Below are 11796 nucleotides of genomic sequence, written 5' to 3'. Positions count from 1 at the left end.
AATCGCGACCGACCGGATGACCAAAGGCAGCCGAGGATATGATGCTCAATCTTTCCCAGCTAGATCCCTTTTTTTTTTCTTAGGTTTTACAGTATAAAGGCAAATGGGAATTTTTGATTTCAGCGCCTTCGGTGTAGTACCACGTTGTGCCACATTCAGCCGGGCAGCACTATTGCGCTGATTTTTGGTCGAACCCCCGCCATGAACCGGGGTTGACAGTAGGAAAATCCACGACTGGGCCTCGTAAACAAATAAAAGCTGCTGGATTGTCTTGGCCGCAGACGTGAATGCCTAAAGACCCCAGGGTGCAAGCATGTGCGACCTCGGGGAATCATTGGCCCCAATATTTGAGGTTAATTTGATCTCGTGTGGGTATACTGACGTATATCGGCAAAAAAGTTGCCCATGCGTAACCGAGATATACTGCGGAAAAGACTTCGACGCACTCCCGGCCCAGCCTGGGAACGCCACAGATCTCCAGTTGCACTCGGCGGGATCGGGTCATGTGACAGAAAAGCTTCTCCAGGGAGCCGATCAAAACAACCCCATTGAAATTTATTGCCTCCCCAAGCGCACTTGCACCTCCGGCCCGCGCAATGGCTTTTCCCTTTGCCTGAGAAAGTCATTTGGTTGTATACACGTGGCCCCGTTTCAGGTTCTCGGAAGTGGATTTCCAATTTTTTTTTTTTAGGTTTTATTACTCTGCCTCTGGCCTAAAGTCAACAAAGACGAATTTTAATGAGGACAAGCGATACGTGGATTGTTACCTCATTTGCTCCCAAAGATGTATTTATACGTTTTTAAAATGTTTTGTTTTTAATGCTAGAGCATACATAAGGCTTTGAGAACGGGGATAGCAACAGTGGTAATTACAAAAACGGCCAGCAGTTGGCAGCAGAGTATAAGAGATCAACCAGGGTCATGTTGCAACAAGCTGTTTTCCCCAGTGTTTTTCAACAGGTTTGTGAATGATGATGAAACTTAGCTATATTCTAATGCTAATTTCAGCAAAACGGAAACAGATAGAAAGATACCTTTTTTCCCTGATGAAAGAAGAGACTCTAATCTTTCTTTTGATAGGCTCCATGTTTTTATAGCCATAGAACACAATATTCTGTGGTCCTTGCAAAATCAGTCAAAATCCAGTAAAACAGCCGGGAGCAAAGGGGGTTGCTTCAGTGAAAATGGCTGGGAGTTAATGAGTTCATGAGAGTACAGAAATGTCTATGATGTAGAAACATTTCTTATTCAGCCCGCAGGTGGTTGTTTATTTTGCTGAGCAGATTTGTCGACGAAGGATGCTTATAAGTGCACGAACCCTCACCTAACCCGTCGCTCTGTTCCGAATAAGACAACCAGCCGCGAGAACGACAAGTCTCGACGTGTCGAGCAAAATTCCCTAAAAAAAAAAAAAAGATGGTGGCCGTGAATGATGGTGAATTTCCAGCTGGTCTCTTATCATCCCACACGAGTTTCCCATGTTGTCCATATGGAGTCAGGTTACTCCCCCAGTCAGGGGTTAAAGGTGGAACTCGGAGGAAGGGGATGCGCCCTAGATTGAACGCCAATAAACATTCGAAAGGCCACATCAACAATGAGATGGTTAACTTGCAAGAACCGGATGACAACTCGACTATGCTGAGTACTTGGGTTATGTCTGCTTTACTTGAGTATTTATTTCTCTGACCGATTACAATAATAAAGAATTCGCACGACGTACCATCACAACAGTCACACGTCGACTATTGAGCGCACCAAATTCTCTGCAGCAATGTCGCGCGATTCACCTGCAGCCAATCACCCGTCGTCACCAATCATATGAGTCAGGTGTGTGTCATGACCTCCGGCAAACCCCTGAGACTGACTCACCGAACTCCCTGGGGTTCGATTGAATTTTAATTAGCGATAGACCGATCATCGATGCCGATATTTGGCCATCGACCTTTTTATCTGAAGGCCGATAAAGCTGGCATCTCGCTGAGCGGTGAATTCTTGCGAACGTAGCGAAATTGAAGGTTTTCATCAGGATTTCTAAACCATTTTTACCGTCTGCGAAGATCTTCTGAAACCTTTTTATAAACTTTGACGAAAACCCCCAAATGAGCTCCATTCGCATGCATTTGTCGCTCAGTGAGATACAGGAAACTTTTCATTTATGGATTTATTTCAATTTTCGCTTTATAAAAAAAAACATGATGCTCTCGATGATGATCTTAAATAAAGTTGAGAAGTTATGTTGAAATTTAGGAATTTTATCTCCAGTAGAAAAGTACTTGCTTGTAGTTTTTAATTTAGCGTAACGATGACTCTGGAAGCTCCCTGCAATTTTTGTTGGAATTTTTATCAATTCTTTGTATGTTTAAGATGAAAAGAAAAAGTACATTTTGAAAATGTTGGCAATATTTTTTAGTTTTTTTGACTGAAAAGGAATATCAGTTTGAAATAATAATTGACTACTAATAATCAATATCTGTATCAACCTTAAAAAAAACCCATAATGGTTTATCACTACTTTTAATATTTGATGACTGAATTTTGTTGGAATGTGCCGGTAATTTTTGCCGCCTTTGACTGTTTTTGTGAGAAACAAGAAGTCGCACAACATATTCTTGGTCACGTCTCCACGCCGGTTCATCGTTGCTGGACTCGTAAAGTTTGCTTCATATTTTAGCCGCAGAGTTAGCGTATCTCCGCTAATTGCTAACCCGCACGATCCCCACGCCTTCAGATCTGCACATGCTCAATTTCCATGACCAAAGGATCTCATGCTTCATTTTTTTTTTTTTTATTTTTTTTTTTTTGTACGCATGAAGTGCTCGTGATCGGGTTATCTGTCTCGCAGTCAAGAGTTCCTGGGTTTGATTCTGGGCCTTCTGCGTCTCATTGTCAGGAATAACTTTTAAAGTAAAACTCAAAACAGGGATAAAAAATGAACATTTCTAAACGATGTCTTGACAGGATTACATATAAACATTATCCAAACCCGCCGAAGGGCATTTAGCATTTCTCAACGCTGACTCAGCGAACTGTTGATGGAACATCCAGGCCGTCGGCCGCGTGCTATCTGGAACGCTCAAAACGGAAAGCATATCGCGACCCGCTGTGATGTCCGCCAGGGTTTGGGATTCCGACTCTCGGCGCCTCCATCACGTTTGACATTTGGCATTTTGGAAAAGGTGGAAAAAGTACTCACATGCTCCACTTAGTATCAAACCGTTTATTACGCTCCACTTGAGGTTAACTGTCAATCTAAACGCACACAACAACAAAGACAATTACACACAATGCATACTTAAACGCAAAGACACTTTGTTCAGCTTGTTTCCTGAACGTAGCCCGCTCAAGGCTAACGCACAATGGAAAGCGCCATTTACTCGCTAACGCTAATTAGCGTGCTACTCGTGGCACGTTTATCACTTTAAAAAAAACAGGCTATTCATACAAAAGCACTTCAGGAATGTATACAGAGAAGCATCTTGACATTCCTCACTGGCATATGCTCTTCCTACACTACAAAAAAAAAAAAACATTTTTAATTGGCATAACTTAATTGTGCCTTTTTTCTTCTACTCTCTAATGTGGCTACAACTTAACAGCATATCAGAATGCGTGGAACCACACTGCCCCAAAGTGGACAAATCGTGTACAACATGAACAGCGCTCCCAATGAAGGCACACACAAACAACGACAAGACAGTATAAAATAATTTTAATAAAATCAATTTTGGGACACTTTAAATCGATTCTTGGCACACTCTTACTGTTTGTTGGCCATTCACTCTTTTTTTTTTTTTTTTTTTTTAATAATTGTGACACTTTGTTTGTATGACCTTCAGCGACACATAATCAATTTTTCCAAACATATCGCTGGCGTCGGGCTGAATCCTCGTACCTCCAAATTGATTACTTTGCAGGGGACACTAAAAAGAGAGCAAACCGCTTTCAGCTCTTGAGATTGGGCACTTATTTGTAAAAATAACATCCGGCATATCATAACTGACCAAAAGTACAGATTTGTGAAATAAAATGAAATTTAGCATATTGTGACCTCGGAAAAGCGATGCAACGGCGATCTCGTCGATGAATACAAACGTCCACGGCTGTGAATTTTATGGTCCCATTACAATGTCCCCATTCCTTTGCTAACCGACTAACAAAAAAAATGCTAGGTTAGCTCAAGCTAACAACTGAAAAAAATATACATCGTACTGTCTATTTTCAGATTGGAGAGAATTTTTGAAACGCCGAAACTGTTGCGCGTCACAGCCCTTTGGCCATCAGTCATTCTTGAAACTAAAGTAATAGATTACTCTGCAAGTTCCTCATTAACGGCAAGAAAAGTTTTCGCCCTACGGCCGCAGCTATAATTACCCGCATCAGCCCCGCGTTCGGCTGCAGTTTTTAGCGTAAGCTTTCGGGGAACAAGTCCTGACACTTGCAAACTATTTCCCCTTCGGGAGAGCAAACATCGCATACCGAACGTCCCGCAACGTGTGTGTGCGTGCGCGCGCACGCACGCGTGTGTGTGTATCAGAGGGAGGGCGAGGTGACTTATTTTTATATAAAGACTAAATTATGACACATGCCAAAAGTTTGGAATGCGTGTGGAGCAAACATGCCTGTTCTTCTTCCACTGCTTTGTGAGCCACTGTTTACACTAAAGCCATTTTTTAGTGTAAACTCGTAACGCTTTATTGGGGGTGAGGCGGTAAACGCTCTTTAGAAGGATTGGGGGGGGGGGGGGCGCTTGCTTGGGGTCGGACTGCCCTCCGCGGAACCCTGGAATAGACATCGCTCCCCGACGAGACGGTTACTTGGAAGAAAAAGATATACACCTCCCTCAAATAATCGCCTCACTTTTCCCGTGTGTGTGTGTGTGTGGGGGGGGGGGGGGCACACTTGTGCAACCAAATTATTTCCATAGATAAATTTTGCTTACAATCTCGAAAAGCTTCTTTTTTTTTTAACTGCAGAATATATTAAACAGTTTACATGCCATATAATAATGATGGGGGAAAACTTTTTTTATGTCACACAAATCAGGGGTGTGTAAACTTTTGCAACCCATTGCATGATTCAAAATCAGATTTGAAATTCATAATGATAATAATTCCAATTTATATCTTGAGTGCATCTCACCGGTCCTCTTGTGATGTTTTTTTTTTTTTTTTTTTTTTTAATGGTACTTTCCACCATTTTGCCCGGCGGCCTCTCAAAACAAAATGCGAAACGGTGCAGCAACCTGCACTGATACAATAGAATCTTTTATCCAAAAGCTTGTGCAGATTCCAGCGACATAATCACTCTAATTCCGCGGCCGCTTCCTTGGGGCGCTCGTCTTTTCACACACACGAGTCGGCGTGAAAAGACAGAAAATCATACCCTGTCCTCACCTGAACATGAAAGCCGGCCTTGCTTGTTGCTTCGCGTTTCCTTGATGTTTTTTTTTATTGCGGTTCGGATTTGTGACTCATGCAAGTGTGTGGAAAAAAGTATAATAACAATTGTCTCAGCTAATATTAGCTGCTCTTTATTGCTTCTTAAAGGATGTCTCATGATGATGACAATGTAAATGTCTCGCAAATTTAGCAAAGTCCATCCGTCTCGTATTACAAAAAATCGAATTTGGAATAGGAATCGGAAACATTTGCCGGGACTGGTTCATCTTAGCTGCTCTTTATTGCTTCTTAAAGGATGTCTCATGATGATGACAATGTAAATGTCTCGCAAATTTAGCAAAGTCCATCCGTCTCGTATTACAAAAAATCGAATTTGGAATAGGAATCGGAAACATTTGCCGGGACTGGTTCATCTTAGCTGCTCTTTATTGCTTCTTAAAGGATGTCTCATGATGATGACAATGTAAATGTCTCGCAAATTTAGCAAAGTCCATCCGTCTCGTATTACAAAAAATCAAATTTGGAATAGGAATCGGAAACATTTGCCGGGACTGGTTCATCTTAGCTGCTCTTTATTGCTTCTTAAAGGATGTCTCATGATGATGACAATGTAAATGTCTCGCAAATTTAGCAAAGTCCATCCGTCTCGTATTACAAAAAATCGAATTTGGAATAGGAATCGGAAACATTTGCCGGGACTGGTTCATCTTTGACAAAATGACCCTAAAATGTCCGCTTCTAACCGAAATAAGACTTCCTGCATCTTTTGGGGCATTTTGTCTTCAGACTTTTTTGTGCTTCTACTCCTGATGGACATTTCAATCTCCAACAAGTCCTCCAACATTGCTGCTTAAAACTGGTTGCAGGGGATGAATTTTTAGAGAAACGCTGTGGTTGCGCAAAGACACATTTGAATGGCGACAACAACATTTGTTTGCGACCATTAAAATTGTTCTGCCGAACATCAACCTTGAACGAACGAACTCTGATGAAAAACAACATTTGCTACGTTTGCTAACGCTAGCAAGCTTTCAACCACTCAATGGGATTTGGGCTTAACTGGTGACTAGCAAGGTTATTTTAGTTAACGAAAACTAACGAAAAAAAACAAAAATTCAAGAAACAATTTCGTTAATGAAATAAAAATAAAAAAATGAAAATGCTACTGACTGAAACTACATTTTATGTTTACAAAACAAACTAACTATAATTAGAGTGAAAATGCCCTTAGTTTTTGTCTTTGATCATTAATTTAATGCATGTTGCGTTTGTGGATGATTTTAATTGTGATTTTATGATTTATTTCACCGGAATGAGAAGGTTTGAAAGTGTGTCACACAGAAGCGACGTCATCTCATAGAAAAGCACCTTCAGTTTTACGCGCTTGACTTTTTGCCTCCAATGGCTGAGCTCGCCTGCTTTTTCATTTAGCTCAGCCAAAATGCAACGCTGGGTAGGAAATGAGTTACATTTTTCATGTTAGCATATTTTTTTTTATAAAATGTTGCGCACAAGTAATACACATTTTCAAAAAAAAGAAAACTAATGCTAAAACTAAGCTTCTTTTTTTTTTATATCTAAAACTAATAAAAACTAACAAAATCACCCTGAAAACTAACTAGATTAAATTAAAAAAAACTCAAAACGAAATAAATACTAATTAAATGAACATTTTAAAACCAATAACCCTGGTCACGATGAATTCCAATTAAGTTTCATTTTGGAAGTTAAACGTGACATCACTGCAGCCGCGCTGGGTCGAGAGTCCGCGCACGAGAACCTCCCCCGTAACTGCGCTATGTCGGGAAGTCGTGATACTGAACCGGCGCTCCGGCCGTGAGATCCCAGACAACCGCGTTCCCAGGATAAGGGGAGAGGTTTTAAAGTGTAATTCCACCGGGGGTCCGAATATTTGCGGCGCGTTGTGATAATGCAGCTCAGCCAGCAAGCTGATATTTTTGTATTTATTTATTTATACGAGATTTTTAAGCAACGGAGCTTTCTTTTTTTTCATACTTGGGTCCTTGTGTTTTCTTTCGGCCTCTCTATGAAGACAAAGTGAGCAGAAAAGTCCCCACATGAAGAGAATGAGGACATCTTCAAGTGGTCCAGAAGAACTCCCCAAACTTTCCCAAAGATGCCTTCTTACTTGGTTTCCTAAGCAACCGGGGACCCGAACAGGAATGTGGGAGCAAGAGGTGGACAAAAGCGCGTACACAAAAAGGAGTTCACACGACGATGGCAAAATGATTCGCTAACAACTTTCTGCACACCATTTGTTCCCTTAATCCAGCAAAAACAAAGGTGGCAAATTAGCCCCTTGTGCTAGCTAGCTCCCTAGCAGGTAAATGAGCACCCGGGGAGCTAGCTAGAGAGCTCGCTAGCTAGCATCTGGGGCTAAAGCCAAACTGTGTTGGGGTTTTTACTTTGGGTTTTACTTTCTGGACTTGGGTTTGCCACCTCTGAGTAAAAATTACCTGTTGTGTGTTTCAAACAGCTTGAGAGACCCTATGTCTGGAAATTGCAAGGGGCCGAGAACATCGCCACGAGGGACACCCATGCCGAGGTAAAAATAAATAAAAGATTTTTTTTTTTAAGTATTACAATTATGTAAAATAGATTATCTGAATAATATAATTAATGAATTCATGTTTTAGTTGTCCAATACATTTATTTTGGAGTCTTGTTCAAGATCTCCCAAAAGTTAGCCACTTAAATCTGTCCGTCATCAACGTAGAAATGAAATCTAGAGGCAGCAAATACAAAGAAAAAAGTAGCGGCTCTAAAATTATTCTCATGTTTTTACTTGTTTCGTTTGATTAAAAATAATTGTAAAAAAATGTTTTTGGAATAAAATACAATTACGCCCAATTTTATATGCACTGGTACCTTGACTTATGAATGCTAATTTGTTGCATGACCAAGGTAGTTTGTATTTCAATATTGTATTTCACTGCTCTGTTTTTTGTCACTTCACCCAAATTTTGCCTCCAAACTTTTCAGCATTTTTGTTTGTCTCAAAATTAGCAGCAAAGTCAATTCTTCTTGCTCTGGATGCGGTTTTGGCTGCTGTTGCAGCCGTTGTGATGCAACAGCATGTGTCACTCACACATTACAGTAATCAAAAAACTAAGTGCTAAAAAAAAAGAAAAAAAGGCGTTGAGCTCACATTTGACCGTTTTTGACCTCACTGTTGAATTCTGGAGGAGCGTCGCATGTGCTGAAATCTTCTTGAAGTCTGTGATTTGGTCTCATCTAAAGTCTACTTTGTTGTTTTCCATAGTACTTAATAATATGGATTTGTAGGCAGCACATTTTTAAATACTAAATACATCAATAAATGATCAAATATCTGTGTGCCGTCTCAGAGCAGGCGTTGCCAAGAAAATGCACAAAATCTGCAGCGTTTTGCAGTTATCGCCACTTGGTGGTGCTGTCGGCCCAACCATGCATCAACAGCTGCTCATCAATGCCCATTTATAGTTTTCCAAATAATGGTTTAGTTTTTAAAGATAATATCTTAATTTCACATTTAATTAAAAAAAATCGAATTCATTCAGTTCAACCCTGATGCAATATGTGTGACTACACATGATTAGCACATTTCCAATTTTTTACGTTTTTGCTAAATTAATTTTCAAAAATCAAATCAACCAGCTTTCTCACTCACCAAAGATGGCGGATGTGTTATGACAAGTGACAAGTGCTAGATTTTGTCACAATTTTTCTTTCATGTCATAAGCAATTTTCAAAAACATAAGTTAACCTCCAAAATATGACAGTTTTCCATTTCCACAAATATGGCCGACGCACTACTGCAAAATTGCTGGACTTGGTCACAAAAAAATGCTCAGTTTTGCAATTTAAAGTAGCGCTAACCTTAATAAAATATTTTCGTAACTCTTCTGATGAAACATGGACTTAAAACGAATTGATTGGTACCTTTGCCATGGCCTGAGGGGGTCTGTAGCATTTTTACTGGCACTAAGCAACTTTGAAGAGGACGGGAGGAACACTGACACACAAAAAACTACAAATGTGATGGCTGCTTGATGGCATACGTCAAAAAAAAAAAAAACGGCACAATGCGCTTGTCCTCGTAGAAAATGTGGTTTTCCTTCAGACATAACAATACCGCTTTTGTCCATATGGCGTCGCCATAATCAACGTAAACTAATTAACACTCCGCAAACATGGCTGACACTCTCCTCAAAATGCTTGTCTCCCACAAAAACACATTTTGACATTTTTTCCAAGTAGTTCATTAAAAAAAAAAAAATAACTCCCTAAATTACAGATGCTGCATTCACTTGAGAAAAACAAAAAAACAGTTGTTTTTTTGGGGGGGAGCTTTGTTTTTTGGTGTAATTTTTTTTAAATTATTTTCCGGAAAAAATTGAGGCTTGGTGGGGGTTACTCAGATATACAGGAGAAAAAAATACTCAGAAAAACAGAAGCTGGGGCTCTGTTTTTCGGAGGTTTTTTTCTGTTTTTAATTTTTTTTATTTTTTCCCTGTTTTTTTCTGAATATTTTTTTCAATTTTCCTGAGTAATTTTTCCTCCTGTGTTTCTGAAAATGTTTCCGCATTTTTCGGAATATTTTTTCATGAGATAAAAAAATATATAAATATATTAATATTTAGAAAACAGGGTGAAAATACTTAAAAAAAAAGACATTTGACAGTAAAAAAGGCGGGGGGGGGGTCCCCACATAAATGCAATTCCCTGCAAAATGTCCGATTTTTCATTCCACAAAGATGGCCGACAATGTGCTACTGCAAAAGTGCTAGACTACAACTTCAGCATTTTATTTCACCACACTGACCCCCAACCCCACCCAAGTACGTCCAAGCCCAAAATGTGTCAGCTACAAATGAACGCGCCCCAAAGATGACCTCATGGCTTCAGTCCCACAACGCAAGACATTATTTGAAGTTGGCGACTTGCAGCAGTCTCACACTCCTCAAGGGGAAACTTCACTTTAAAAAAAAAAAAAATGTTCTGACGCAGGCAGGCTACCAAGGCAGCTCAGCGTCGACACGCCGACAAGCAACTTCCTGTCTGATCTCGGCACGTTTTGATCAATTTGTCTTTTATGGTTTCCTTTCAAGCTTCCTGCAGGCTTTTCTTTGTAAAGGGAAATCCCTTTTCGATGGCTTGTGCTCAACAAATACAGCAATTAGACGCCTTAGAAAAGAGCTAACAGGTTCCCGCGTGTTTCTAGTTATACATGATGTCGTTCTTTTTTCATTTCTTGTTGTTAGTCGTATCTTTTATAAAATGGTGATATTTTATAGCTACTCAAATAAAGCCACACTTCATTTGTCCGCCAATTACCAATCAGTGATCAACAAGGTAAAAAACTAAACAAAAAGAATGATAATTGATCACCAATTCCATCAGAAGATGGAGCAATACATCTATTTAAAAAAAAAAAACTTGAAAATGCATGCATGGAGAAAAATATAAAATTTGTCACACAAAAAACGGTGTAGAAATGAAATATATGTTTTATTTCACGGAGCCGATCAATGACGTCATTGATCAATCGGGCAAATTAAGACGTTTCAGCCGATCATTGATTTTGCAGAGGATGCAAAATACTGTTCGATCTCGACGCATGCAGCCGATCAGATCGGCGTAAGGTCTAATCGGTACTTGCGATACAGATATCGGCCGCCCTCTAGTGGCCGTTTTATGATCAGGAACTAACATTGAACATCTCACAGGAAGATTTACATATTTTGAATGGCACTTTTTCTGTCCACTGGATTATTAGTTTCATTTTATTTATTTGTTATCAAAATTCATTTGATTGTGTGTCTTATATATAATGTTTTTTTATAAACAAAATGAAAAAATATAATTTACAATTGTTATTAATTTCATGCAGTCTTAAGGAAAAATACTGTATAGGCTATATAAAATAATCTGACTTTTTTTTTTTGTATGTCAATCAAAAATAGGCTACTAGTGGTATGGGTGGCGACTCGAGTATACTGATATTGTTCTTATCAAACATCCCTAGTTATTTTCAATACTTACATTAATTCATTCATTTATTATTTTGAAGGAGGGGACGAAGTGCATCTAAACGGGCGTAGTTTTTACATATATAAAAAATGCGTTTTTGTCACACAACTGGTTAGGAAATGAGTGATGCTCATCTGCCCCCCCCCCCCCAACCCACCCCCCAGTCGTGCTGATTAAGAAAAAAAGAAAGTGGCCCCCTCCATCATATGAATCATAGATAGATATCGATAGCGGTATAGACAGACTTCTCATCTCCCACATCATCATCCCGGTCTCTTCCGGGAGGGTGCGTTTGATTCGTTGCCAGTGACATCAGCTGTGCAGTGAGTGTGCAGAAAAATAAAAAGGAAGGTGAGGGGTGTTG

The sequence above is a fragment of the Leptonotus elevatus genome, chromosome 15 (assembly GCF_054856555.1).
Source record: "Leptonotus elevatus isolate MCC_2025b chromosome 15, RoL_Lele_1.0, whole genome shotgun sequence".
Lineage (NCBI taxonomy): Eukaryota > Metazoa > Chordata > Actinopteri > Syngnathiformes > Syngnathidae > Leptonotus > Leptonotus elevatus.
This window is presented reverse-complemented; position numbering follows the sequence as displayed.